At 47.5% G+C, this 26,402-nt stretch overlaps 5 non-coding genes across 5 annotated transcripts; 3 read left to right on the top strand and 2 right to left on the bottom strand.

Annotated features, from left to right (window-relative positions):
- The first annotated feature begins 7,812 nt into the window (after nt 1-7,812).
- TRNAW-CCA (transfer RNA tryptophan (anticodon CCA)) lies at nt 7,813-7,884 on the top strand. The gene has a single exon. It is a non-coding gene; the product is annotated as a tRNA-Trp (tRNA).
- An 880-nt stretch (nt 7,885-8,764) lies between these two features.
- On the top strand, nt 8,765-8,837 carry TRNAR-ACG (transfer RNA arginine (anticodon ACG)). The gene has a single exon. It is a non-coding gene; the product is annotated as a tRNA-Arg (tRNA).
- A 5,858-nt stretch (nt 8,838-14,695) lies between these two features.
- TRNAR-ACG (transfer RNA arginine (anticodon ACG)) lies at nt 14,696-14,768 on the bottom strand. Its single transcript has one exon. It is a non-coding gene; the product is annotated as a tRNA-Arg (tRNA).
- Nucleotides 14,769-16,598: 1,830 nt separating this feature from the next.
- Nucleotides 16,599-16,670, bottom strand: TRNAW-CCA (transfer RNA tryptophan (anticodon CCA)). Its single transcript has one exon. It is a non-coding gene; the product is annotated as a tRNA-Trp (tRNA).
- Nucleotides 16,671-17,353: 683 nt separating this feature from the next.
- Nucleotides 17,354-17,425, top strand: TRNAW-CCA (transfer RNA tryptophan (anticodon CCA)). The gene has a single exon. It is a non-coding gene; the product is annotated as a tRNA-Trp (tRNA).
- The last annotated feature ends 8,977 nt before the right edge of the window (nt 17,426-26,402 follow it).

Here is a 26,402-nt window from a genome sequence, read left to right as displayed (position 1 = left end):
TGAAACTCATGCTGTTTTCTCTCCAGAATGATTTAATAAACGTAACCAATACCTGCAATCCATTTGCAGATCCCCTCAAAGCTTCAAGTCCAAACTGCTGCAAATGATACAAACATCAAGTTATTATTTTTTTTACTAAGAAAGGATCCTTGCTCTACTCTGGGGTGGTTAATCACGTGAGGTGATTAATCCTCAGGGGACAAGACAGACAGGTCCAAAACTCTCTCCTGTTGGTTTTTGGCATTGCCTTAGCCAACAGGCTCTTCTGGAGCAAGTCTTATGATGTCTCCTGCTGTTTCTTCTGCATTAAAGTGCAGGGCATGACTTAGAAAACTGAAGTGGGTTTCAACCACGTAGTCATGCTGTCTCCATGTGAGCTAGGCATCTGAGTGACTAAGCTACCATCCATCATATCTGAGATATGAATTCCCCCTGGCTGGAAAAGGGGAAATGTAACCCCCATTTTTGAAGAGGGAAAAAAGGAAGACCCAGGGAACTACAGGCCAGTCAGTCCCAACTCTGCCCAGCAAGATCATGGAGAAGATCCTCCTCAAAACTATACTAAGGCACATGAAAAATAAGGAGGCGATTTGTGACAGCCAACATGGCTTCACTAAGGGTGAATGGTGCCTGAGAAATTTGGTGGCCTTCTATGATGGCGTTACCACACTGGTGGATAAGAGCAACTGCTGTCATCTACCTGGACTTGTGCAAAGCATTTGACACTGTCTTGCATGACATCTTTGTCTCTAAACTGGAGAGACATGTATTTCACGGATAGACCCCAGGCTGGATGGTCACACTCAAATTATTGCATTATTGCATTATTGCGAAGACTTTATGTCCAAGTGGAGACCAGTGATGACTGGTGTTCCTCAGGGGCTGGTCCTGGGACTGGTGCTGTTTAACATCTTTGTTGGCAACATGGACAGTGGGATCAGGTGCACCTCAGCAAGTTTGCTGATGACACCAAGCTGTGTGGTGTGGTCAACATGCTGGACAGGAGGGATGCCATCCACAGGGACCTTGACAGGCTTGAAAGCTGGGCTCATGCGAACTTCATGAGGATCAACAAGGCCAAGTACAAAGACCTGCACACTTGGGCAATCCCAAGCACATATACAGGCTGGGTAGAGACTGGATTGAGAGCAGTCCTGTGGAGAAAGACTTGGGGGTGTTGGTTGGTGAGAAGCTCAGCAAGCCCCTGCAATGCATGCTCACAGCCCAGAAAGCCAATCATATCCTGGGCTGCATCACCAGTAGCATGGCCAGCAGGTCGAGGGAGGTGATTCTGCCCCTCTACTCTGCTCTTGTGGAATCCCTCCTGCAGTGCTTGTGTACAGCTCTGGGGTCTCCAACATAAGAAGGACATGGACCTATTGGATTGAGACCAGAGGAGGGCCAAGAAGATGATCAGGGAGCTGGAGCACCTCCCCTATGGGACAGCGTGAGAGACTTGGGGTTATTCAGCCTGGAGAAGAGAAAGGAGACCTTATAGCACCTTCCAGTACCTAAAGGAGCCGGCAAGAAAGCTGAGGAGGAGTTTCTTACAAGGTGGAAGGTGTCCTTGCCCATGGCAAGGGGGTTGGAACTAGATGACCTTTGAAGGTGTCTTCCAACCCAAACCATTCTGTGATTTTATGATAGGGGTGTCACAAAAGCATGATCTTGTGGAGATGTAGGGGGATATTGAAAGCAACTGCATGCACACCCTGGGATGTATGGGAGCAAGGAAAAATGGTTTTCACCTCCCTACTCTTCTTCTGGGGATTTGGCTTTGCTTTCCGTCAGCTCTTCCTTTTTTTAGTTCACCCTTGACCTCCTGAACCCAAATCTACCATCCTTTTAACTCATTCCCTACACCATCAGAAAGACAGGCAAAATCCTGTGCCCCATACCTCCTCTACCCCCATTTCTCCCCACTTACTATGCCACATGCTTCCTACCTTGAAAGCCAAATCTGCCTTGGACCCTGGTCTCCAGGCTGCACTGGAAAGTACAGATCTTCTCAGTGGCTAGGAACCATGTCTCCAGGATGCTGCACTTGCTCATTTTGCTTTCAAACACTTTGGCAAATATTCAGATGGCTAGTTAACCCATCCTGGTCAAGCCAGCACAGACCATGAGTCATCTCCCATCGCCACTCTTACATCATGCAGAGCAAACATCTGAATATTAAAGAAGTAAGAACTTACACCTTAGAGGTAAAGCAGCAAGTTATTAAGAAAGCTGTGCAGATTAATTAAGGTTCTTCTCACATGGTTTCAGTTTGAGTGGGTGTTCTGGAAAATGTGTCAGTAAGAATGCATGACTGCACTTCTGCAGAGATTGCATTTGGTTTCATAATGCATTTAAATAAAAGTATGTGGAAATCACCAGAAAGTCTCCCCAGGGTTGTGTACATTCCACTGCTCTGCCACACTTCAGTTCCTCAAATGCTAGTGCCATACTCCAAGAACAAGGCATTACAGCAGTCTGGAATTAACCATCTTGGTTTGTGCTCGGGCTGCCAGGACTTCATTTCCACAGAAATTCTGTTGTATTATTAGAAATGCCATTTTTCTACTTAAAAAGTAATTTCTTACCATCTTAAAAGTGGTCAGTGCTGCAGGATCCTGTACCTGTTGCCTAAAGCCATTGTTTTACTCCCAGGTGCTCATGCAGTTCTCTTAAACAGGATCAAATGCTTTAGGGAGGTCCATAAACTAGAAATGAGTGCTTGTGCTCTCTCTTCTCCAGGGAGCCCTGAGAGAATGCTTTTTCACTTTTCTGGCTTTTCAAGGATAGTTTGACAAACAAAAAGGATTTTCGTTTTTTCCTCAAGGAACAGAATAAAATTATTTGGTATGTTTATGGATGGGATGCCCATTACTCCTTATTGCTTTCTCTTGGGAACCATTGTTGTATCACAGGACATACAGCAGGGTCATACCTGAGGTGCAGATTATCAGTTTGCAGGTGCCACGAGCATCACCCTCAGTTTTGCAGGTGTGCAAAGAGCACAGAACAAGTGAGATTAATGATACAGTTTTCATAAGGATCTGCCTGTACAGTGAACTGCACTGCCAACAGTCATAGTGAAACAAACGGTAGCTGACAGCACAGGTTCTCCGTCAGAGCAGAAGAAACCAGTGTCACTTCCTTGAGCCTGATTCTATACATGATATTTATTGATGTTGTTCTGACCCAGTGGCCTTGATACCAACAATACAAACCTTCCCCTTAGCCAATGTGCATTGTTCTCTGCCTTCCTGGTTTCTTTGCTAGCTTTTAATTTCAAATCTACAGGTGTGGTTGAGTGTCACGGGCAGCCATGTGGCAGGAGAACTATTTATACCCATTTTCAGGCACTCCAGGGAAATAGATGAAACAAAGACCTTGACAAGAAACCTTCAGCTGGCTCAAGTTCCCACTGAAGCCAAGGAAATATCTCAGCTCTCAGATAGATCCAGCACTGTGTTATTTTTAAAATTTCAAAAAATGGTCCTGTTCTGTGCAATGATGGGCTCGAAATGTTTGTGCCTTTTTTTTTTTTTTTTTCCATGGGAAATGAAGGACAAATGCAAAATCTTGAGTGTGTTAATAACCTGGTAGAAGAGGAGTGCTTGTTGAGTTATCTTACATTCAAAATCCTTCCCTATAATTTCTAGCCATTAGGGATTAATGTCCTCAGTATTAGACTATACATGATTATACAGTCACAGTCCCCTTCAAATTATGATCAGAAATTTTATCCCAGGAAAAGTCTTCCAATTTGGAGTGCCATCTCATTCTACCTTGATGCCTCAGCACTTCACTTGCTCTTTTTTGTTCTCCTCCTCCTCTCCCAGGTTATTCCAGGCGTAAGACATAGTTTACACAGATCACAGAAGAAATACTTACACATGGGGAAAGCTCTGCACCTTGCCTAATGAGCTGCATCTGGGGCTGGAGAAAGTCACCAACCCTCCATAAAGTCACTGCTTCCTCATGCTCAGTGTTGCAATGGTCACAGGAAAGGCCTGTTTCCAGTTCATCCAGTTTACCAGCAGACAGGACTGCTGGAGATTTTTTCATGCATTTCCATGCAGGGTGTGAAAATGCCAACAACTGCCAAAGTCTGAGCTAGGTCATTTTTATCACTATTTTAGTCATTAGCATTATTAAGATGAATCACCCATGATTTGGGATCTTCAATTTTGTGGCTTTTGGTGGAGTATGTCTTACATTAGATAAATCCAAATTACAAGTGGGGGTCCCTTCATCCTGCTTAAGATGTTTACAATTTAGAGCCTGCATTGGAGCCACTCAGGTAGCCAAGTGTCCTTTCTACAGTGTGATATTCTGGCAGGCTCATCCAGTGCTTGCTTCTCTCCATTGACTATAAAAGGAATGCAGAAGACTAGTTCAGATGGAGGGATCTCTACTGTCAGCCTCCAAAAGAGATGGGATGAAATCCATTCCAGCTGTCTAATCTATCCCCATCTTCTAGTTTTCCCTCAGGGTCAATGGAGATACAGGAAGACTTCAACCCTATCTAAGGTATGGGTTGGAAGAGATCTTAAAGACCATCTAGTTCCAATGCCCCTGCCATGGGCAGGGACACCTTCCACTAGACCAGGTTGCCCAAAGCTCCATCCAATCTGGCCTTGAATCAACAACCTTGAAACAGATGGCTGTTTCTGTTTCATCTAGGGCACAGAGATAAATCTGCTTCCCCCAAGCACTTGCACAGATTTGCAATGGCAATATAAATCAGCAGAATTTGATTGCAGTTGGGGTTTAGTGCTCCTTGAGCTAGCTGAAAACCTGACCTTATTTATAACAATATAAGGGGGGCGGGGGAAATGGAGTGTTCTGCTGAGAAATTTGAAAATTTCAGTATTCTATCAACTGATACCATATAGACTTCAATATATTCTGTTTACAAATAGACACAGCAAAGCCAAGTGTCCAGAAGTATCTCCTGAATCTCTTCAAGATACTTTATGGCCCTAATATTGTATCAACTATCTAACACACGACTACACGCCCCTGTGTGGAGACACCTACTTTAAATGTTCGAATCTTTGAGCTCACTCCCACCCTCAGGCAGGATTCAGCTGCCTGGACACAGTATCACTACAGATGTCCTGAAGCATCCAAGATATTAGCATGGGACAGAAATGTGTGGGATACTCAGTGTTTCCAAAGGGGCAAATAGAGACCAGGCAGCATATCCCATAACACAACACTAGATATCTGAATTTAGGCAGCTGAGTGTCTCCAGTGTGGGATAAATTGGGAGAGGTGCCACTGTGAGGTGGTCAGCAGGGAGCAGGCATCAGGTGAAGCCTGTGGCCACATCTGAGGCTTCACTTCTAGAAAACCCTGGGCTGATGGGGGGAAAGTTTAACAGAGACCAGTGGGACTGAAAAACCAAAATCTAATATGGGCTGTGGAGAAAGAACCGTCTTTCCAGGAAGGAAACCAGCTGAATTTCCAGCGCAGCCTAGGGACGGAGCATCCTTCACCGAGCAGAACGCCCCTCCGGTCCGGCTTTGCAGCTTGCGGAGCCCGTGAGCCGGTCCATGGCTCCCTCTTGCGGGACGACTTGCTGCGGAGGAAGGGACAGCAAGGCCCTTCTGGTGGGGCAGGGTTTGCTCAGGGGGAAAGGTAGGTGCCTGCTTCTTCGCTCATCTTCAGCATCGACCATTCACGTAGTAAATGCTTGTTGTTTGTTAATACATTTGGAGCGCAGGGACGGGTTTTGGTGTCTGAGATTGGATTGTAGGGACCGGAGCGAGCTGCTCACGTTCAGGATGGGTGTATAACTAACAAAGCTAACTTATGATGTTACATCATTTATATAACTTTAAAAAAACTTTGTAACTATAGTAATAACGGGAGCTCTGCTGCCTAGTGCACAGGTAAGCATCTTCCCTCGAGACACATTCAAGTTTCTAAAGCAGCATCCCACCGCAGGAGACCTTCCCCCAGTGCTTCATGCCTTGCTAATCAATGCTGCCTCATACAGTCAGAAAGCAGTAACCACACGATGTCATTTATTTATTTATTTTTAAATAAAACTAATTTTCAAAAGCTTGAAAATGCAGGATTTCAGAGAGTCTTGTGCTTTCTTTTTGCACACGAGAAGAACCTTTCCATGTAAAACTGTACCCTACTGCTAGCCCAGGTGAGAGTGTTGTTGCTTGCTCCCAAACAGTTATCCACAAGTAGAAATCTAATAAAGATCATCACAGTCTTTCCTTCCAAATGAATACTGTATATCTTCTCATGTACTTGTACACAGTACATACAGATGGTGGACAAGTAGCTCATTAGCTGGGCAATTCAAGCAAAATGCCTTAAGCATAGATAGTTAACTACATCCACTGCAGAAAATAAATGCATCCATTAAACTATCAATTATGCCATTCCTTATTTGGGTGCTCTAATTTTTATTTACATTTATAAACCATTTTCTTGATTTTTGTCCTAATTTCTAAAGAATTTTTCTGAAATGGATCATTGTTAATGGCAACAATAAATTCAGCATTGCATCACAAATTGGTGCACTTACATTAAATAGTTTCTTTAAAAGGAAAGAGACATATTAGTAACGGTGTCAGAGCTCTAGCTATAAGGTTTTTAATATGAGCTCTGAGGCAAACAGGAACGGAGTTTAAAGGTGTCAGAATCTGTGACACAAGGCCAAAGGCAGGGGCAGTGGAGAACAATGTGGGATGAATTGGAGGTGGAGCAAAGCAGAGATGGGTTGAGCAGAAGAAAACATGCTCAGAAAGAGAAAGGGAATGGGGCAAACGGAGGCACAGCCACTCTGCCTCTATCCAGTCTGCAGGAGTGCCAGATGAAATGAGACATTCACGAATGAGGTGTAACAACAACTGTTTTTGGGAAAAATGCCTGATGGATTTCTGATAGAAAAATGTGTTATTGCTGGCAGAATACATGTCAGAGAAAGGTGATAAGCCAGAGCCAGGGCAAAACCCATGGCGCATTATCCACCACTTCCAGAAGGACACCAGGACAGCCTGATCCCCATCCCTCCACCACGGCCAGCCTGTGGGCAAGAGTAGGTTGAGCCAGACAGGAGTCTCCTGGTGGTTTGTCCATTGCCCTGCTAGCCCCAGCCCCCTGCTCTTATTGTGCCCACACCATTTTCCTGCCTCAGTCTTCCTCCAGCATGCTGGCTGGGGTGGGCATGGAGTTGAAGAGGAAGAAGGAAGGTTTCACCTCCTCTCTGACACCCTTGTCCATGACAACCTTGTGCTAACTACCAGTGAGGAAAGGACTGGGCACCCAGAGCTGGTGGTGGACCTTGCCTGCACTGGAGGGATGTCGTGCCTTCCTTGCAGAAGGTCTAGCTGCCATTATCAGCCAATACAGGCTTGTGGCTGGGGAAGGACTTCAGGAGCTGTAGTGCCAGCTGTGACTGAACTGAGCCCATGGGCTGCCTGCTCTTGACACTGTCCACCACCATTTCTGGGTACATACCCAAACCCCATCTCTGGCTGTGCTGCAGGAGGGGACCTGGTCCCTTCCCTGTGTTCTGCCGTGGGCTGCCATTCTCCCTCACAGCATCCCTGAGCCTGGCTCCCGCTCACACTGACGCTGCGGCTCACCCCACCCCACCCTGCATATTCATCCTGCAGCCTGGACTCCTCTCTGCAGCCAGGCCTTGGCCACCCTCTCCTCAGGTTGCCCCTTTCTCTCCATAGCTACAGCCTTGCTGAGGGGGTTGCTCAGACACACCTGGGGTGGTCCCCAAGGAGAAGACTTCCCCACCACCCAGGCTGGTGTTCCCGGTGGGGAGCTGCATCCTTCCACCCTGACCTCGTGGCGCAAGGGCAGCGCGTCTGACTCCAGATCAGAAGGTTGTGTGTTCAAATCACACCGGGGTCAGCCCTGGGGCACCACTGGCCGCCCTCTGTATTGCCCCTACTTTTCTGGGGGGCTGCCCTGCCTGTATCTGCAAGACATCGGCCAGCCCAGCTATAAGGGGGCACCTCAGGGGTGGCTGAGGGGAGGGGGAAATGTGATGCCCGGAGTTTTCCTTTCAGCTCCAGTTCAGGGGCTTGTTGTGGTGGGTATCCGCAGCAGGTGACCTCATCAACAAGCAGAAAGAAGAGAAGTCTTCCTCTCTGAAGTGCTCCTGGAGAACCTGGACTTGTCCTCAGGCAACACTTGCCCAGGAGGCTAACATGAGGTGGTACAGTCAGTCCAGGGGATTTCTGGAGGGGGTCAGGGGCAATTACTCAATGAAAGACCATGGCAACAGGGAGACTTTCTGAAGAATAACATGAGAGGTTTTTTCAAGAAGATTAAGAAGGAGTGTCTAGGGACCTCTAATCTGGTCAGCATCAGTTCAGAGCCCACATGAAGGCGGTGGAAGAAATATTCCTGAAAGCCATGCCCAAATGGAGGAGGGACATGAAAATGACTGGAAACAGGGATCATGGGTTTACCAACACCAGACCACTTTTTGCCAGCACGATAGGTTTCTTTGAAGAGATCATTTCCTCAGTGGTCAAGAGGAGACCAAGGAACACCATCTATCTTGAGTACGATTTGATCTCTGACAGGGCCTCCCAGACCTATCACTGTAGCAGGTCACAAAGAGCCTAAGCTGAATCGCAGGGCGGCTGGATTGTCCAGCTGATGTTCGTCACTGCTTGATGTTGCTTCGGATGTTCTTTGGTGTCCTTGTGATGGGTTCAGGGGAAGTTCTCCAGAATGAAGGACACAGGAAGCCTGCCAGGACCACAGGGGTGGTGAGGGGCCAGGGCCAGTGGCGCAATGGACAACGCGCCTGACTACGGATCAGGAGATTGCAGGTTCGACTCCTGCCTGGCTCGACACTTTTAGCCTGGGGAGGTTCCTTCTCTCTCTCCACGAAGGTTGCCTTCTTGCTGGCCATCATCCATCCTTGGGGCCTTCTGCTAGGCAAAACTGCTGAGGTGTCCTCTTGCCCTGCAGGAAGGAAAGAGTTCCTCCAGACCTTATGGTGGAGCTGGGCACCTTGTCTCATCACTCTCCTGCTTTCCTTACTGACACCCTTCTATTTCTGCTGCTTACTCTTGTTCTGTACTAGAATACTGCATGCAGCTTTGGGCCTCCCAGTATAAGGACAGTGATCAACTGGAACAAGGCCAGTTGAGAGCGATCAAAATGGTATGGTGTGGGAGCACTTGCTATATGAGGAGAAGCCATGGGAACTGGGTTTATTTGTCCTGGGGAAGAAGAGGTTTCAATGAGGACCTGGTAGCAACTCTCCTGTATCTATGAGGAGGTCCTCAAGCCAGGTGCCTCACAGTGTTTTATGATGAGAGGATGAAAGGCAATAGGTATAAATGGGAGGTTCTGGCCAAATATGAGGGAAGGGTGTTTTCCCAAATTTTGTGTCATTGATGAAGTTGGGAAAGAGAGAGGGATAAAAGGAGGGAGTGAGGAAGGGAGGGGGCTGCAACCAAGGCATGAGGAGAGGGGGTAAGCAGGTAAGTTTTCAGCTGGTTCAAAAGGGGCCTGGTGGGTGCCAGGGACAGTGACTGAGGTAGGGGAGACATCTCACCTGCCTAGCAAAAGACTCAGCAGCAATGCCTGGCTTATAAGGGTCGGGGTCAGGCCTGGATCTCCTGGGAGCTGTAGTGGCCAGCTTTGGGGTAGTCCCCATGAGGAGCACATCCCCACCACCCAGGTTGGGTCCATGCCTGGGGGCTGCATCCCTCCATGTCCATCTTGTAGCAAAAGGGCAGCACATCTTACTCCAGATCAGGCGGTTGTGTGGTTGAATCACGCCAGGGTAAAGATTCCCTATTTCTGCAGGGTACTGCTGGGGTGCTTCCTCCCCACGTGGCGGAACTTTGCTTTTGTCCTCTCTGATCACAGAATCATAGAATCACAGAATGGTTTGTGTTGGAAGGGACTTTTAAAGGATGTCTAGTCTAACCCCTCCTGCAATGAGCAGGAACATCTTTAACTGAATCAGGTTGCTCAGACCCCTGTCCAACCTGACCTTGAATGTTTCTAGGGGCATCTACCACCTCCCTGGGCAACCTGGTCCAGTGTTTCACCACCCTAATAAGGAATTTCTTCCTTATATCTAGTCTGAATCTACCCTCTTTTAGTTTAAAACCATTAACCCTTGTCCTATTGCTACAGGCCCTACTAAAAAGTCTGCCCCCATCATTCTTATAAGCCTCATTTCAGTATTAAAAGGCCCATCCTATCATGCAGGTTGTTAATGAAGGTGTTTAAGCGTGTTGGTATCAGTATCAACACCTGCAAACACTATAATTAACAAGACGCTTGATACATTTCCAACTGGTGATCCCAACACTTCAGGTCTTGTAGTCCAGCTGGCTTTTCACCCACCTTCTTAACCTCTCCTTCAGACCATATATTCTCAATCTGGCTACAAGGAGACTCTTGGAGATTTTATTTAAAGCCTCACTTAAGTCAAGATAAAGAAGTGTTTCCTTCCCAGGTTCCATCAAGGCAGGCAGTTGGGTAGATCAGGTAGGACCATAGTAAATCTATGCTGGAAGTTTGCAACTACTCTTGTGTCCTTCATGTGTCCATTTTGCTCAAGTGATTCCTGATTTGGTCATCCTCTGCCATGAATAATCCACTGCCATAAGCTCTGTCAGAAGGGAAAGGGACATAAAATTGAGAGCAGACTTCATCTGTAAAGACAAGAAGAGAAGGCATTCGGTACCTCAAGCCTGCTCCACATCTGTTGCTATTTCCCTCCTTCCCTCACTCAGAAGGGGTCCCATATTTTCCTTAATTTTTCATTTGCTGCTAATGTGATTCTAAAAGCCATGTAGTTGACCTTCCACATCCCTACCAATCTCAGCTCCAGATGAGCTTTGGTTTTCCTGTGTCAGCACCGAAGTCTAATCATCAGATTGGGGGAATGGTTATCACCCTGTTTGATGCTTGTGGGACCACATCTGGAGTCTTCATACCGTTTTGGGATCTCCAGGACATTTACAGACTGCAGTAAGTCTGGGAGATGGTCATCCAGATTAGAAGGTTGTGGAGTCCCTGATAAGGAGTGGCCTAGGTTTCTATAATACAGAGAAGAAGAGGTCAAGGATTATAATCTTGTTTCATACTATGTGTACCTACAGAGAAAGTGGAGCCAAGCTTTTCTTGTGGGTATCGAGGAACTCAACAAAAACAGATTACATCAAGAAAAGTGTCTGTTAGGAGATAGGAAAAAAAATGTCATACATCAGAGGTCATACATTAGGACAGGGTCCCAGAAAGCTTTTGGAGTTCCCGTCCTTGGAGACATTCAAAGCTCGACTAACAAAATGACCGAATGTCAAAGACTTCTGTGCTCTGTGCAGGGGATAAGATCACCTCCTTTCCAGGGATCTTGTAAAAGTCTAATTTTTTCTACATTTAACTAAAACCTCTTGCACAACCCCCTGCTCCTTTCACAAAGCCCATCCAGCGATGGGAAGCCCCCAGAGCTCCAGGAGGGCCAGGGCCAGTAGTGCAATGGACAATGTGTCTGACTACGGATCAGGAGATTGTAGGTTTGACTCCTGCCTGGCTCACCATTTTCCTGGCCTTAATACTGATGGTGACAGGGGACCTCTTTCTCCATGGTGGCCTGCCTTTGTCTGGTGTTTCTCCCTTCTTGCTGGGCCTACTGCACAGCAAAACCCTCCCTTGCCATCAGGGGAGGCTCTGACTGGATATACTGGCAAAAAAATTTCACCATCAGGATGGTAAATCACTGAGAGAGGGGCCCAGAGAGGCTGTGGACTCTACATCCTTGGAGCTCTTCAGGGTTCAAGCAGTCAAGGCACTGATATGAATGCCTTAAGTCAAGCAGAAATTTGGACTAGAGACCTCCACATGTCATTTCCAACCTGAATCACTCTATTATTCAATATGAAGTTCCTGTTCCCATACTCTTTTGCTCCCCACCAGGGACACCAGCCTGGGTGGTGGGAAGTCCTCTCCATAGGAACCACCCCAGGGGTGTCTGGGCAACCCCCCCAGCAAGGCTGTAGCTATGGAGAGAAAGATGCCCATGGACAGATTATCCCAGACCAATTGGACATCAAGCAAGATCTCACTACCCACAGCTCACCCACTCGGCCCTCTGTCAGCAGGCAAGAGTAAGTGGAGGACAAAACAGGTGGTCTTCAGCTGAACTCACCCCTCAGGTGGGCACAACAGCTCCAGAGAGTCATGAGCTGCTCCAGAGAGTCATGAGCTGCTCCAAGCCCTGCATTAGCTGGGAACTGTAGCCACACTTCTCATGGGGCAGGCAAGACGTCTCCTCCAACCCATCAGAGCAGCTGAGGGCTGTAGACCACCATCTGCCTTTTCTGCCTGGCCTCCTTGTGGGGGAACTCAGCACAGGAACCACTTCTCCTGGGTGCTGGGACCAGTAGGAGCAATACTGACCTCTCCCCCGTAGAGAGAAGGCAAGGCTGACATAGATGGGGGCTGTCATGGATGGGGCAGGAGGAAGCTAGGTGTGGTCTTGCTACTTCCCTTTGACCAGCAACACATCCAGGTGATACATAAACCATGGGGGGCGGGCACCAAGTGGGACCAGGGGCTTGGGCCAGTGGTGCAATAGACAATGTGCTTGACGATGGATCAGGAGACTGCAGGTTTGACTCCTGCCTGACTCTTGCGGAGGTGACGAGGGACAGCTGCCCTCATGAGGTCCTTCCAGGATTTTTGTCCATGTCTCTGGCATCAGCATCACAGGATCATCAAAGCTGCAAGCATGCCATCTGCTTCAAAGGCTATGATGCCTTAAGTCCTTTCTCAGCCCAGCCTAGTGACTTGCTAGACTGCTGGGCAGCAAGATTGCTCCTGAGGTCTCCAAGTATGTTTTCTTCATAAGCCCTGTGCAGAACTCCTCTCTGTCTTCCTTAGCATCACTGAGTGAAAGCTACCTGAAGCCTCACCATTAACTGTGGGTAAGGAGTGGGTGGAAAATGGTCTGGGACATTGGGCTTGAAGGGTTGTGGTCAGAGGCTGGAAGTGCTAATGGTGGTTAATTGCTCCCAGAGCTCCTCAGGGGTCAATGCGGACACTGATACTATTGGACACCTTCACTGACAGACTCAGTAATGGGGTAGGATTAATCCTACGTGAGTTCGTGGATGACACCAGTGTGGAGGGGAGCAGGTGACACTAGCAGGGATGACTAATTCAGAGTGACCTGGACAGGGTGAAGGAAGTTCAGCAAAGGCAAACAGAACATCCTGCATCTGGGATGGGATAACCCCATGCAGCACTACAGACTGGGGGTGACGGTCAAGAAAACAGCAGTGCAGAAAAAGGCACAGAGGGTCCTGGAGAATAACAACTTGAACAAGAGTCAGCTGTGTGCCCTTGCACCCATGAAGGCCAAGTGCATGCTGGGCTGCCTTCGTGAAGTCACCAGCTCAAAAGGAGGGATTATTGCCCAGCATCCAGCGCTTCTGAGACCATGATTGGGGGACTGTGTCTAAGACTGAGCTCCTCAGTACAAACAAGACACTGACAACATGCAGCAACTCCAGCTATGTCCTTTTCTATACTTTTCCACACCTCTTTGAGCTTTTCCCGTACTTAGTGTTTTTTAAAGCCTGCTGGCAGGCGTGCTTTTGCCTCATTCTGTCTGACATACCATGTATTCTCCTGAGCGACTGGTTTCAGCTGGGATAGAGTTAATTTTCTTCTTATTAGCTGGTGCAATGCTATGTTTTGGCTCTGATATTAGAACAATGTTGATAACGCACTGATGTTTTTAGTTGTTGCTGGGTGATGTTTATACTAAGTCAAGGACTTTTTGGTTTCTTGGGCCCTGCCAGCAAGAAGGCTGGAGGAGCACAAGAAATTGGGAGGAGACACAGCCAGGACGTCTGACCCCAACTGGCCAAAGAGGTATTCCATACCATGGGATGTCATACTCGGTATATAAACTGGCAGGGGTTGGCCAGGGCCTGGGGATGGTTGCTCAGGGACTGGCTGGGCATTGGTCAGCAGCTGGCAAGCAGTTGCGTTGTGCATCACCTATTTTCTTTCCTCCCTTCCCTTTGGATTTCATTCCCCTCCCCCTCTGTCTCCTTTTCATTATAACCCTTCTTGTTCTTACTGTTCTTTTATTTCAACTATTAATTTGTTTTATCTCAGCCCTGAGTTTTGCATTCTTTTACGATTCTCCTCCCCATCCCTCTGGGTGAGAGGAAGCAAGCAAGCGGCTGTGTGGCGCTTTATTACCATCTGGGATTTAACTGCAACAGCAATCCTTATTTCTAAAAGAAGGCTGCCAAGTCATAGCAGTGAGGGGTCTGAGATGCCTGGCTGCTGCATCCCTCCACCCTGACCCACGGGCAGCGTGTCTGCACCCGGATCACAAGGCTGGGTGTCTGAATCACACAGAGGCCAGGCTTGGATCAGCCCTGCAGGCAGGTGGCCTCTCTGTGCTTTCCATGGGGCTCACTGATGGTGCACACAGAACTTTGTGAGACACTGACAGTCAGCAGCAAGACCAATGTGAGCCTCAGAGTACATAACATGCCAGGACAGCCTGAGAGTGCTGGGTCTGTCCAGGCTACAGGGCAGCAGTTCAGGAGGCATCTTCACTCTGCCGTGGGATCAGCAGAAGGCACCGAGATGGGACAATAGCCAGGAGGAGGAAGGCCCTTGAGGTGGGAGAGCAGGAGGAACCTCCCCAAGCTAAAAGTGTCGAGCCAGGCAGGAGTCGAACCTGCAATCTCCTGATCCGTAGTCAGGCGCGTTGTCCATTGCGCCACTGGCCCTGGCCCCTCACCACCCCTGTGGTCCTGGCAGGCTTCCTGTGTCCTTCATTCTGGAGAACTTCCCCTGAACCCATCACAAGGACACCAAAGAACATCCGAAGCAACATCAAGCAGTGACGAACATCAGCTGGACAATCCAGCCGCCCTGCGATTCAGCTTAGGCTCTTTGTGACCTGCTACAGTGATAGGTCTGGGAGGCCCTGTCAGAGATCAAATCGTACTCAAGATAGATGGTGTTCCTTGGTCTCCTCTTGACCACTGAGGAAATGATCTCTTCAAAGAAACCTATCGTGCTGGCAAAAAGTGGTCTGGTGTTGGTAAATCCATGATCCCTGTTTCCAGTCATTTTCATGTCCCTCCTCCATTTGGGCATGGCTTTCAGGAATATTTCTTCCACCGCCTTCATGTGGGCTCTGAACTGATGCTGACCAGATTAGAGGTCCCTAGACACTCCTTCTTAATCTTCTTGAAAAAACCTCTCATGTTATTCTTCAGAAAGTCTCCCTGTTGCCATGGTCTTTCATTGAGTAATTGCCCCTGACCCCCTCCAGAAATCCCCTGGACTGACTGTACCACCTCATGTTAGCCTCCTGGGCAAGTGTTGCCTGAGGACAAGTCCAAGACCCCCAGGAATGACTAAGCATGCAGTTATGAAGCTTCTTGCAGTTTCCTAGGGAACTCTTCTTTCTGCTTCTTGATGTGGCGCCCTCAGTAAGTTTGCAGACCACACCAAACTTGGCAGGAGTCTTGATCTGCTCAAGGGTAGCAAGGTTTCTACAGAGGGATCTGGACAGGCTGGACCGATGGGCCAAGGCCAATTGTATGAGGTTCAACCAGGCTCGGTGTCGGGTCCTGCACTTGGGTCACACCAGCTCCACGCAGTGCTGCAGGCTGGGGAAGGGCAGCTGGAAAGCTGCCTGACGGGAAAGGACATGGGGGTGCTGGTTAACAGCCAGCTGAATATGAGCTGGCAGTATGCCTAGGTGGCCCAGAAGGCCTGTATCAGAAATAGCATGGCCAGCAGGACCAGGGCAGCGACCATCTCCCTGCACTCGGCACTGGTGAGGCTGCATCTCAAATCCTGGGTTTAGTTTTGGGCCCCTCACTGCAAGAAAGACCTTGAGGTGCTGGAGCGTGTCCAGAGACAGGCAATGGAGCTGGGGAAGGATCTGGAGCACCAGTGTGTTGAGGAACAACTGAGGGAACTGGGGTTGTTTAGCTTGGAGAAAAGGAGGCTCGGGGGGACCTTCTTGCTCTCTACAACTGCCTAAAAGGAGACTGCAGCGGGGTGGGGGGGTGTCAGTCTCTTCTCCCAGATAACAAGCGACAGGACAAGAGGAAGCAACCTCAAGTTGCACCAGGGGAGGTTTAGATTGGGTATTAGGACAAATGTCTTCACTGAAAGGGTTGTCAAGCATTGGATCAGGCTGCCCAGGGAGGTGGTGGAATCACCATCCCCAGAAGTGCTTAAAAAACACATAGATGCAGTTCTTAGGGCCATGGTTTAGCGGTCAACTTTGCAGTGCTGGGTTAACAGTTGCACTTGATCTTGAAGGCCTTTCCCAACCCAAATGATTCTATGAAAGTGTGGCAGATATTTACCACAACATGCCCCTGCACTGGTCTCCACTCTGGTCAACATGCCCCTGCACTGGTCTCCACTCTGGTCATGACCCATAATCACTCAACTGGACCCACTCCAACTGGCTGAAAGGAAGGCTCTGGGTGTCATGTTTCCCCCACAGTCCATTCCCAAGGTGCCCCCTATAGTAGGCCAATACCCCAGAAAAGTAGGGGCAATACAGAGGGCGGCCAGTGGTGCCCCAGGGCTGACCCCGGTGTGATTTGAACACACAACCTTCTGATCTGGAGTCAGACGCGCTGCCCTTGCGCCACGAGGTCAGGGTGGAAGGATGCAGCTCCCCACCAGGAACACCAGCCTGGGTGGTGGGGAAGTCTTCTCCATGGGGACCACCCCAGGTGTGTCTGAGCAACCCCAAGAGAAGGACTATGGGAGGCAGAGAAGACAGGATCACCCACTGAGGAGAGGCCAGCCAAGTTGTGCCGGTAGTGCAGTGACCTGGCTGGAGGGTGAAAGTCCAGGGACGGGTGGAACAGAGGTGCAGAGATAACAGCATGGGTCCGGGATATGTGGGGCAGTTGAACTCAAAGCACACTCCATCCTCCTGTTGGGGGGGAGGTGGCCTTGCCCAGGCTGTGCAAAAGGCATAAGGATCCCTCCTGCCACAGGACTTGAGGTGGGTGCCGTGCATCTCCCAGGTGAACCAGGCCTCTCTCCCCAGGGGAGGTAGCGGGACACCATCCCTCCTGCCCCTCCGGAGACACCACGCTCAAAAACCTGTTTCTCCTAGGAGAGGCCCTGCAGGGCTGCTCTGGGCATTGGTCATGTTTTGGCCTCCCTCCTCTGAAGTACCTCATTTAGAGCCCTCCTTTCAGGCTTACAAGGCAACTGACAGAGGTGTTCCCCCTCCTTTGTCAGACAAATCAAAAATTCCCTTCTCTCAAAGAACAGCCCATGGCCTTAAAATCCAGGATGACATGTGGGAAAGACACTTCCTAGCCCTGACCTTGTGGCGCAATGGTAGCGCATCTGACTCCAGATCAGAAGGCTGTGTGTTCAAGTCACACCGGGGTCAGGATGTCCTATGTCCGTTGGGTAGCACTGTGAGGTGGCCTGTCTCACAGGCACTTGTTTTTGCCCTCCCACTCTGTACCCCATAGCACTGAAGAAGGGCAGTAAAGGAACCATGGCAGAGTGGTCTTTCGTTGCTGGAGCAGTCTTGAGAAGTATCTGGATAGCTTCAGACTTCCCTCATCCTATGTCTGTAATGATGACAGGATTAGTGGACATTCCAGCTGTGGCTCCACATCTGGGTACCACTTTTGGTCCCAGTTCCTCTCCAGAAAGGCAAAGACAGCTGACTACAGCTAAGGACTTCCACAAAAAGCCCAGCCTGTAGCCTCCTGATCCATAGCAGGGAAAATTATCCGTTGCAGCGGTGACCCTTGCAAGCCTGTGGCAACATATTCTCTTGCTGCTATTTGTGGGTTTTTTGCCTTCCATCTTATCTCTGTGCACTCTGAGAAAAGTCCAGGTCCATCTGCTCTATGCCCTGCTGTTAGGTGGTTGAAGGTTGGGGTAAAATCCCTTTGCATGTTCTTCCTCAGGTTGAATAAACACAATTCTTTCCAACTCCCCTCACATCTCAAGAACCCACATCTCCCACCACCTTGGTGGCTCTCAGTGGACTTGCTTCACTATGTCAGTGTTTTTTGTTGAGTCTGTTGAAACACTTAGCTGTGGGGAACCAGAACCAAGCTGTCAGGACTAGCCGTCAGGATCTTTAACTCTCTACTTATTCTTTTCCTGGTTCCCTATGCATCTTCTGAAGAGATGGACAGAGGGTATAGAGGGCTGGGGAAAAAGGAAAAAGAAACTGTGGGAAAGACCTTATATGAGTTGTACTTCTTTAAAACTAGTTGAACTCTTTTAAGAGCTCTTTAAAGGTGAATTTTAAAAGACGTAAACAGTGGGCATAATGAAAAGAGGCAATGAAACAATGAGAAAGGCAAGAAAAGAGCCGAGGGAAAGAAAGTAATTTCTCCAGCTGTACCCACATCAGGGGTGCACCCTCCCGCAGCAGGTCCAGGCTGCTATGCCTGTGCCAGGATCAGGGATTTAGGAGGAAGCAAAGTCCCACAGTTCTGCATCCTACACACAGAGGAGGGCATTGACCCAGAAATCCAGGGACTCTTCTAACAAGGCAGCCTTGAGCTCACACCTCAAATGAATTCAAGCATTCCTGATATTTTGGACAACACCTGAATGGTGACATCTGAACACAGTACTGGACTGACATCTTCGGAAGCTCATGTAGCAGTTTAGCCAGTGAGGAAGATCAGCTAAGGGTATCTGGTAGATGGAGTATAATTTCCATGGATTCGTGGGTGGTGGGATTGCATGTGGGCTTTGGCAATACTGCTGGCTTGAGAGGGCCGAGAGCTTATTCTGCCTGGAGACAGGCTGTCCTGTCCAACTGCCCAGCCCTGGAAGACCCCCTTTCTGCCCATAGCTTGCCTGACACCATCCACAGGTGTCTTGGGTGATGGAAACAGAGGGAAAAACATACAACCTCTAGGCTCAGACCAACCCACAGCTGGGCATCATAGCTCTAGGGAGCCCTGGGGATGGCCTAATCCTGACATTGCCTGGGAATCACAGCTACAGACAGAAGGCCGAAGAATCTGACAAACCAAGGAGGGCAAGGTCCTCAGGGTGCTTCCACTGTTCCCAACCCTGTGCCAAAAAACTAAATGTGGCTCCTTCTGTGATTCCCGTTCTCACTTATCTGATGAACATAGACCTGGGGGCCCCTGTCCCATGTCCCAAAACCCCTGGTATGTCACCAGTAGGTTGAATGAGCAGATTTAATCGGTGGCTGCCCTCCAGATGTCGCTACCTCACCGTTGTTTGATGTTCTTGGCTCTTCTAAAAACAAATAAGGAGAGCACCCGAAGGCAGAGGGGAGATGTCTCTTGACCGTGAACCACATGCACAGAGCTGTAAGATGGGAAAAACATGCCAGCCCCTGTATGTGCTGAGTGCATCCACTCAGCTGCGACCACTGCTGAACCAGGGGCAAGATTTATACCACCTCTTTGTCTCTGTAATGTGATTTTCTGCCCCTTTGACTTCTCTGAATGGAAATAAACTCACCTATTTCCTTTTGCAGATCTTCCACAGCTAAAAAAACCAACCCCAAACAGTATAGTACAGGTTGCCAGATGCTTTTGCTGGGAGTGCTAGCACACTGTCGAAAGAATGCTAACTGGTAAGAAGTATCATTCTGGTATACTCCTGGTTAGAAGTATTATCTTCACTGCAGCCAATGAGAACAGGTTTTACATTTCATAAAAAATGCTAAAATGATTCTCACTCTTCAATGGGCTGAACTTTTAAGACTTTTTAAAGTGTTTTTTTTTAAAAAAAAAAAAAGCGTGACTTGAGTCGCAATATAAGCAAAAGCTGGTTGGGGATGAGGTTTAATCAAAGGGACAGTTTACCAGGCAGTACAACTTGAAGTTTCCCATGCAAGGGAAATTGTCGTAGGCTATTTAATAAACAAATTATTTCTCAATCTTGAGTGTCTCTGAGTTTTTCTAGTTAAAACACTCTATCCTACACAAACAAAGAAATCTTTGAGGCCATATCAGACTGGCAAGTATCAGGGAGAAAGGTTTAAAAATGTTCCATAAGATTGTAAATCCTTGTAAAAAATGCTGTCTCATATATAACTGTTTTCCAATGAAAATTCAGTTCTTGGAAAATTGCGATCACTCTATTGAGATCCGTTTTACAAAGCAGTTTACTCTAAATATTGACATACACCTAGCTAGGCCAGAAGAGGACATGAAGATTGTGAGCACCAGCCCAACCCTCCTGAATTGGGACTCCTGCTCACAGCACCAGGTAGGGTCCCACTCTGGATTTTCTGTCTCTGGTGAAAATGATTACAGAAACTTGAAATGTATTTAATCAGGCAATGAGGATGTTCTTCTGGCTGTATAAGTGTCTGTGCCACTCTTGTGTCCCTGGGCCATGCTCACTTTTAGCACAATCCCACGACTGCCCTAGAAGCTGAAGTTTTGTTTTCATTTCTCTCCACACTGTTGACTCAGGGCTTAGTGTCTAAGTTGAGGGCAAAGTCACATCTCCCTGTTAGTGATCAAGGTGTGGTCATTTTTGTTCTGCTGGACCTTTTTAAGGATAAAGATCCTCCTGTTTGTGGAGAGAGGCTAACTCCTAGGCACTGGTGTCAATAGCAAGGTCTTCAGCCTCTTTTCCCCTCAGTATCTGAATCACTGATGAAGTGGCTGCTGGAGAAGTGATGGAGGAGTCTATTAAAATCTGAACTGCAAGGTTTGTGTCTATCATTTTCTCTGATCAAGCCTGTCTCTGGTGGCTCTCATCCCTACCCCTATTTTGATTTAAGGCTCACCCCTGCCTTAGTGCAGAAATGAGATGGGTTTGTGTATTTACCACCTTTTCAGGGTGTATTCCTGGGAATTTGCCAGATCATTTTCAAATATGCAAACTGCCAGAAAAAGGATTGTGAGCAAATTTTCCGCATTGATCGGGAAACAAAAAGACACACAGATGCTGGTGCCAGAGTAGCTCAGCTACCACTTCTATTGCTTTCCCAAATAATTTAAATTTGCTCTAAGTATCAATTAGTTGCACAATTACCCAGCAAGGCAAATTCAGCTGCCGCTGGGTCACATGCAATACCCTAAGATTCAGCAGATTCTTGGCTGCTGTCCCCTCCTCTGCTTGCTTCTTTCTGTGCCTCTATTTCCCTGTCCCATTGGTGACTTCCCACTAGAGAAGGGCTTTCCTGGGTACGAGGTGGGGTACAACAGGGACTACCAAATTCTAGCGCAAGGGAAAGCATGATTAACAGGGCATGGAGAGCTGTCTATAAAATTTCGCTGTTGCAGTCTCAGTCCATTTATTTACATGTTTACATTGGGAAAAAGGGGAAAATCCACTGTTTATCCATTTCCCCAGCAGGGTGATGTCCCTACATTATACAGCTGAAGAAAGGCAGGGGGAAAGCCATGCAGTTGCAGTGTATCTGTGTAACATGAATTCCCCCATCTGAAAGAGCTGGGAGACCTGGCAGACCTTCTCACCTTGCTATTATCAATACACTTGTCATGGGTGTCTGATGTCACGACCATGCTGTTCTCTCAGCACAGCCTTTTCACAAGGTTCATGCCAGTGGAACATGAACAACTGCTTCTTAGTCTTTTGTGTATGGAAAATCAACGAAATTTTCTTTCCTTCCTATGAACTTTTCCCTGAGATTTTGTCACTTACGTAAGAACAGGAGCTGTCTGCCAAATGGGATTTGGTCCCACTGCTTGCTTGCTTCCTTCCTTCCTTTATGTTTCTGAGATTTTAAATCATATTCCTGTGCTCAAAACTGTTCTTACGACTAAATCACTACATAAGATGTGTGTTCTTTATACTAGTGAAATGGCTGATCAAATAAAGAACTGTTGTAATCAAAAGGGCCAATCAATTTGTAGGGGAAAAGCCAGAGATTTTATTTATTTGTGGTGTGATTGCAACAGCTTTGGTCCAAATAGGATACCAGCACACCTGATGAGTGTTTTGGGGCAGGAGTTGAGTGCAGGGAAAGGAGAGAGAAAGGCTCTATCTACTCGCTCCTGTGAGAACATCTATAACAAAATTCCCTCAAGCAGCATCATGTAAACTAGTAAACTAGTAAAAAGCAAGTAAACTAGCCTAGGGGCAGAGGTACAGGATCATGGCTGTGTAATACCAGCTAATCTGGGCACAGTTTGGGCCCAGGCCATTGAGCACTGACCCAAATTATCCCTGGGCACAGATGGGGATTGGCATGGGCCAGGAACCATTCCCAATAGGTACTTTTAATTCAGCCACCTTGTTCTGGAGGGTGAAAGGATTTAACAGCATAGATGCGACCAGTCATCTTAGTTGCCTTAGGAATGGTCCCCATCCTGTTTAGTTGCATCGTTGACACAACTCGCCTTCCCATCCTTCCTCTGGCAACCTCCTTCCACCCACCGTTGGACTGGCCCCACTGTCATCCATAACCAGACTCCATCAGTGCACAGGAAGGTATGCCAAAATAACTTCTGGCATATCATAATTTTCCTGTTCATCATCTATCCTTCTGGGCCAACCAAATGGAAGGAGTTAAACAGAAACACACGCCCCCCCCCCCCCAGAAAAAAAATAAATTAGCCTTACAATATGTACCTCTTCCAAATTAGCTTCAGATGACATGACTAGGCAGCCCAGAGGTTCTGCCTTGCAGGTCCTGCCTGAAGAGCTGTGATCCATGGGGCTTGCTGTGAAGAGGTGATACATTTTTACATTGAAAAGGAGTTAGGCTTTTTGCTGTATTTTTATAATTCCTTACCAAGACAAAACCTTTACACATGGTCTCTGCACCAACACCCACAAAACCATACATGGTGCCCCTCTGAAGGGCTGGCGATGAGGATGAAGGGTGAGCAAAACCATCTTTTACACTTTACACCCCCAGCAAACACGTGGCCATGAAAAGTGTGCAGAGGACTCTTGAAAAACACAGCTCTTAATGCTGCTAGCCAGTCTTGGCCTTTCCAAAGGTCATTTTCTTGGCAGTGTCTGGCTCATTACCCTGGAGGAATCCCATCTTTGGAGGCGGGGTTGAGGTACTGCTATGAAAGGCATGGTTTCCTAGCAAAGTCATGCACCAGGGAGCAGGAGCTATTAGCTGTGGGTGGCTCTGTGAAGACCTTTATGCTGGAAGTGACCCTCTTAGCTGCTGTGGGGTTGGGTCCCTGCAAATGGCCTTGAAGGTTTTGTCAACTTCAGCAGGTGAAAATCAGATTGGTCTACACCCTATTGGTGTGTCTGTGAACAAGGGAGTTCAAAAATTAACAGTTCAGTGGCTTCCCTTTCCTTCTGAGGGACTCTTTCAGGCTGGCCTGTGCAGGTGCTGCAGTATCAGTCCTGCTCCCAGCTAAGACTGGGCCAAGCCTCATCCCCCAGCATGGGGACCAGAGTGGTGGGGAAACACCATCTGTGGATGGGGAGATGAAAGTAGGAGAGACAGCAGATTTTCATGGTGCTCCCAGAGGCTCACTGATAGATGTTTATCTTAAGGAAATATTTAAGGGACAGAAATAGCAGACATCAAGGAGACCCTTAAACTCCTGTCTTTAACCACTAGGAAATGGTATAGTCATATACTGAGGTGTTTTCAACCCACAAAGGGTGCAGCTCCAGCAAGAAAATTAATTGAAACTTGTCTTGAAAAAAATAAAAAAATTAAAAATTGGCAAGCAAACATTTTTGGAATGAAGGTACAAGGAAAGAGCTCTTAGGGCCCAGCCAGGCACTGGCCCTTCTCTTCCCATCCCCAGCAGACATAGGTCATCGGGTGGTAGGAAGCAAATCCTGCATACAGCTCCGGCCCCTACGTGCATTACACAATGCACTGACCAGTTCATTGGAAACTGATCACGTACATGATGATGTCATGGTTTATGTAACTGGGGTTTGCCTGTGATACTGACTTCAGAAGATGTGAGCTGTGTTCCAGAGGGCTAGAAATGAAGTAACTAAGTAAATTGAATTAACTAGGTATTTATTATAATTCTTGTGGCTGCAGCATTAGCAGCTTCCTACCTGACAAAAGCCAACGGAGCTTCAGTGGTTTTATTTTTTGTTGATAATAGTGCCAAAGTCAACAGAAATCTACCTGATACATCACAGAATCACAGAATGGTTTGGGTTGGAAGGGACCTTAAAGACCACCCAGTTCCACCCCCTGCCACGGGCAGGGACCCCTCCCCCCAGCCCAGGCTGCTCCCAGCCCCGTCCAGCCTGGCCTTGAGCCCTGCCAGGGATGGGGCACCCACAGCTGCTCTGGGCAGCCTGGGCCAGCGCCTTGCCGCCCTCACAGGGAAGAATTTCTTCCTAATATCTAGACTAAATCTACCCTTTTTTAGTTTGAAAGCATTAGCCCTTTTCCTATCGCTATATGCCTTTGTAAAAAGTCCCTCTCTGTCTTGTCATAGGAGTTGACATTTTGGTGCTGCACAGAAAAAAGCATTTAGACACTGTCCACTGTCTAATGAAAACACTTCTGGTGTTTTAGTTTTTCATGAATGGCACAATAATTCCCTAAAAAGTAAAGCTTCTGTGCTATTTCATATACCAGCCACATAAAAGCCTCAGCCCCTTCCAGGAAAAGCATCACTGCAGCAGCATTAGTGCTGTGTGGCAGATCAGGAAATTCATCATGAAGGATGTTGTGGTTTAACCCCAGCCAGCAACTGAGCAGCACACAGCCACTTGCTCATTCCCCCATACCCCCCCAGGTGGGGTGGGGAGGAGAACTGGAAAAAAGTATAACTCATGGGTTGATATAATAACTACTTAATAATTGAAATACAGTAAAATACAGCAACAACAGCAGAGCACTGCCAGAGCAGGGAGAACTGAAAGTCCTTGATCTAGAGTAAGCACTACCTAGCAAGAACTAAAGCATTGGTGTATTATCAATATTATTCTCACACTAAATCCAAAACACAGCATTGTACCAGCTACTAAGAAGAAAAGTAACTCTATCCCAGCCGAAACCAGGACACAGGACCAGAGAAGTACTTCTCTCCATAACATACAGGAGATTCTGCCTCCCAGCCTTCCTCTCAAACTCTGATTAGTATTCCCTTTTGCCCTCATCTCTACAGAGGAATCTTCCTTTTGAATGGGCTTTAGAGGCACAGAGGACACTACATTCTCAATGCTGATTTTCAGCATTGTCATGTAAAGGTCTGTTTAATGTTGACTCGCTGTATGGATTGCAACATGAGGACGCATGCAATTGGGATCAAAGCAACCAAAGGCAGGTAATAATTGACCAGGTTCCCAGACCTCAGCATTGCAGCATCCCTGAACATCATGTACACAGGGGCTCTCCAGCCTCCTCTTGTGCCTTCCCAGTGATACTAGGAAGTCTCTCACACATCAGGATTGATTAACTGCTCTGCTGGACTTCTCTTCCTCTAAGAAGTTTAAGAAGTTTCTCTAATAGAGGACCATTGTAGCTATCACAAGCACAGTGAGGACTGATGGAAGATGTCAAATGTGCCTGGTGGTCTTTGCTTGGAGCTTTGTGCACCCAGTTAGCTCATGTGAAATAGCATAAACCACCCTACTGACAAAGTTATATGTGGGAATATTTTGCACAAGAGCAATTATAGGATTTCCACTAAGTGAAAATTTCCATGGTTGAAGCAACATCAGCTCTCATGTTCCCATTCTCATTGTGCCCTTCGTGAGACGATGCCAAAGGCTATCCCATGGGATGACAAGTTACTGAATGGACATGGCAGTGGTCGAGAAAACACATGGATTTGCAGACTGACAGCAGGTCTGAGCTGCTCCTTCCCTGAACTATGAAAGTTATGCCTAGGTCTCAAGAGATGTAAGGTGCAATAGAGAAGCAGGTTGCATGCCACCTTCACCTGTGGCTATCCAGGCAGAGGTGCAAAGAGTACACAACTCTTATCACCATGTATCTGCAGTCAGCTGTGGAAGAGAAACAAGCCAGCACTTACATTGCAAAGGAAAGGGCTGTAAATTTAATTGTCATTGATTTCCCACACAGAAAACCGTACAAGAAGACTAGCCGTCTCCAAAAGTGGGAAAACCCAAAAGTGTTAGTTGAAATTGCCCTGTGTGTACATGGTGATAATGATAAAATGAATGTGGAATTTCAGTCTTTGTTCTTTTATCTTGTTTGATAAGTCTTGGAAGCATTGGACAAAGGGCACAATTGAAGAACATACTATTAACATAATTAATTAACTTACCGGTGACTAATGGAAAATGAAGCACTGCAAACAGAAGTCACTCTGCACGTATTATAAGGATTTCTGGCATAATTATGAAAGCCAGGAGAATACTGAGGTATATGCTAACATGAGCTTGGTTTTAATGGGATGTAAGCATATGCTTTCCTAAAAAAACATGCATTGTGGTTTTAAAGGTATAATTAAAATGGC

The sequence above is a fragment of the Falco cherrug genome, chromosome 6 (assembly GCF_023634085.1).
Source record: "Falco cherrug isolate bFalChe1 chromosome 6, bFalChe1.pri, whole genome shotgun sequence".
Taxonomy (NCBI): Eukaryota; Metazoa; Chordata; class Aves; order Falconiformes; family Falconidae; genus Falco; species Falco cherrug.
The sequence above is the reverse complement of the archived record's forward strand: the minus strand, read 5'-3'. Positions and strand labels throughout refer to the sequence as shown.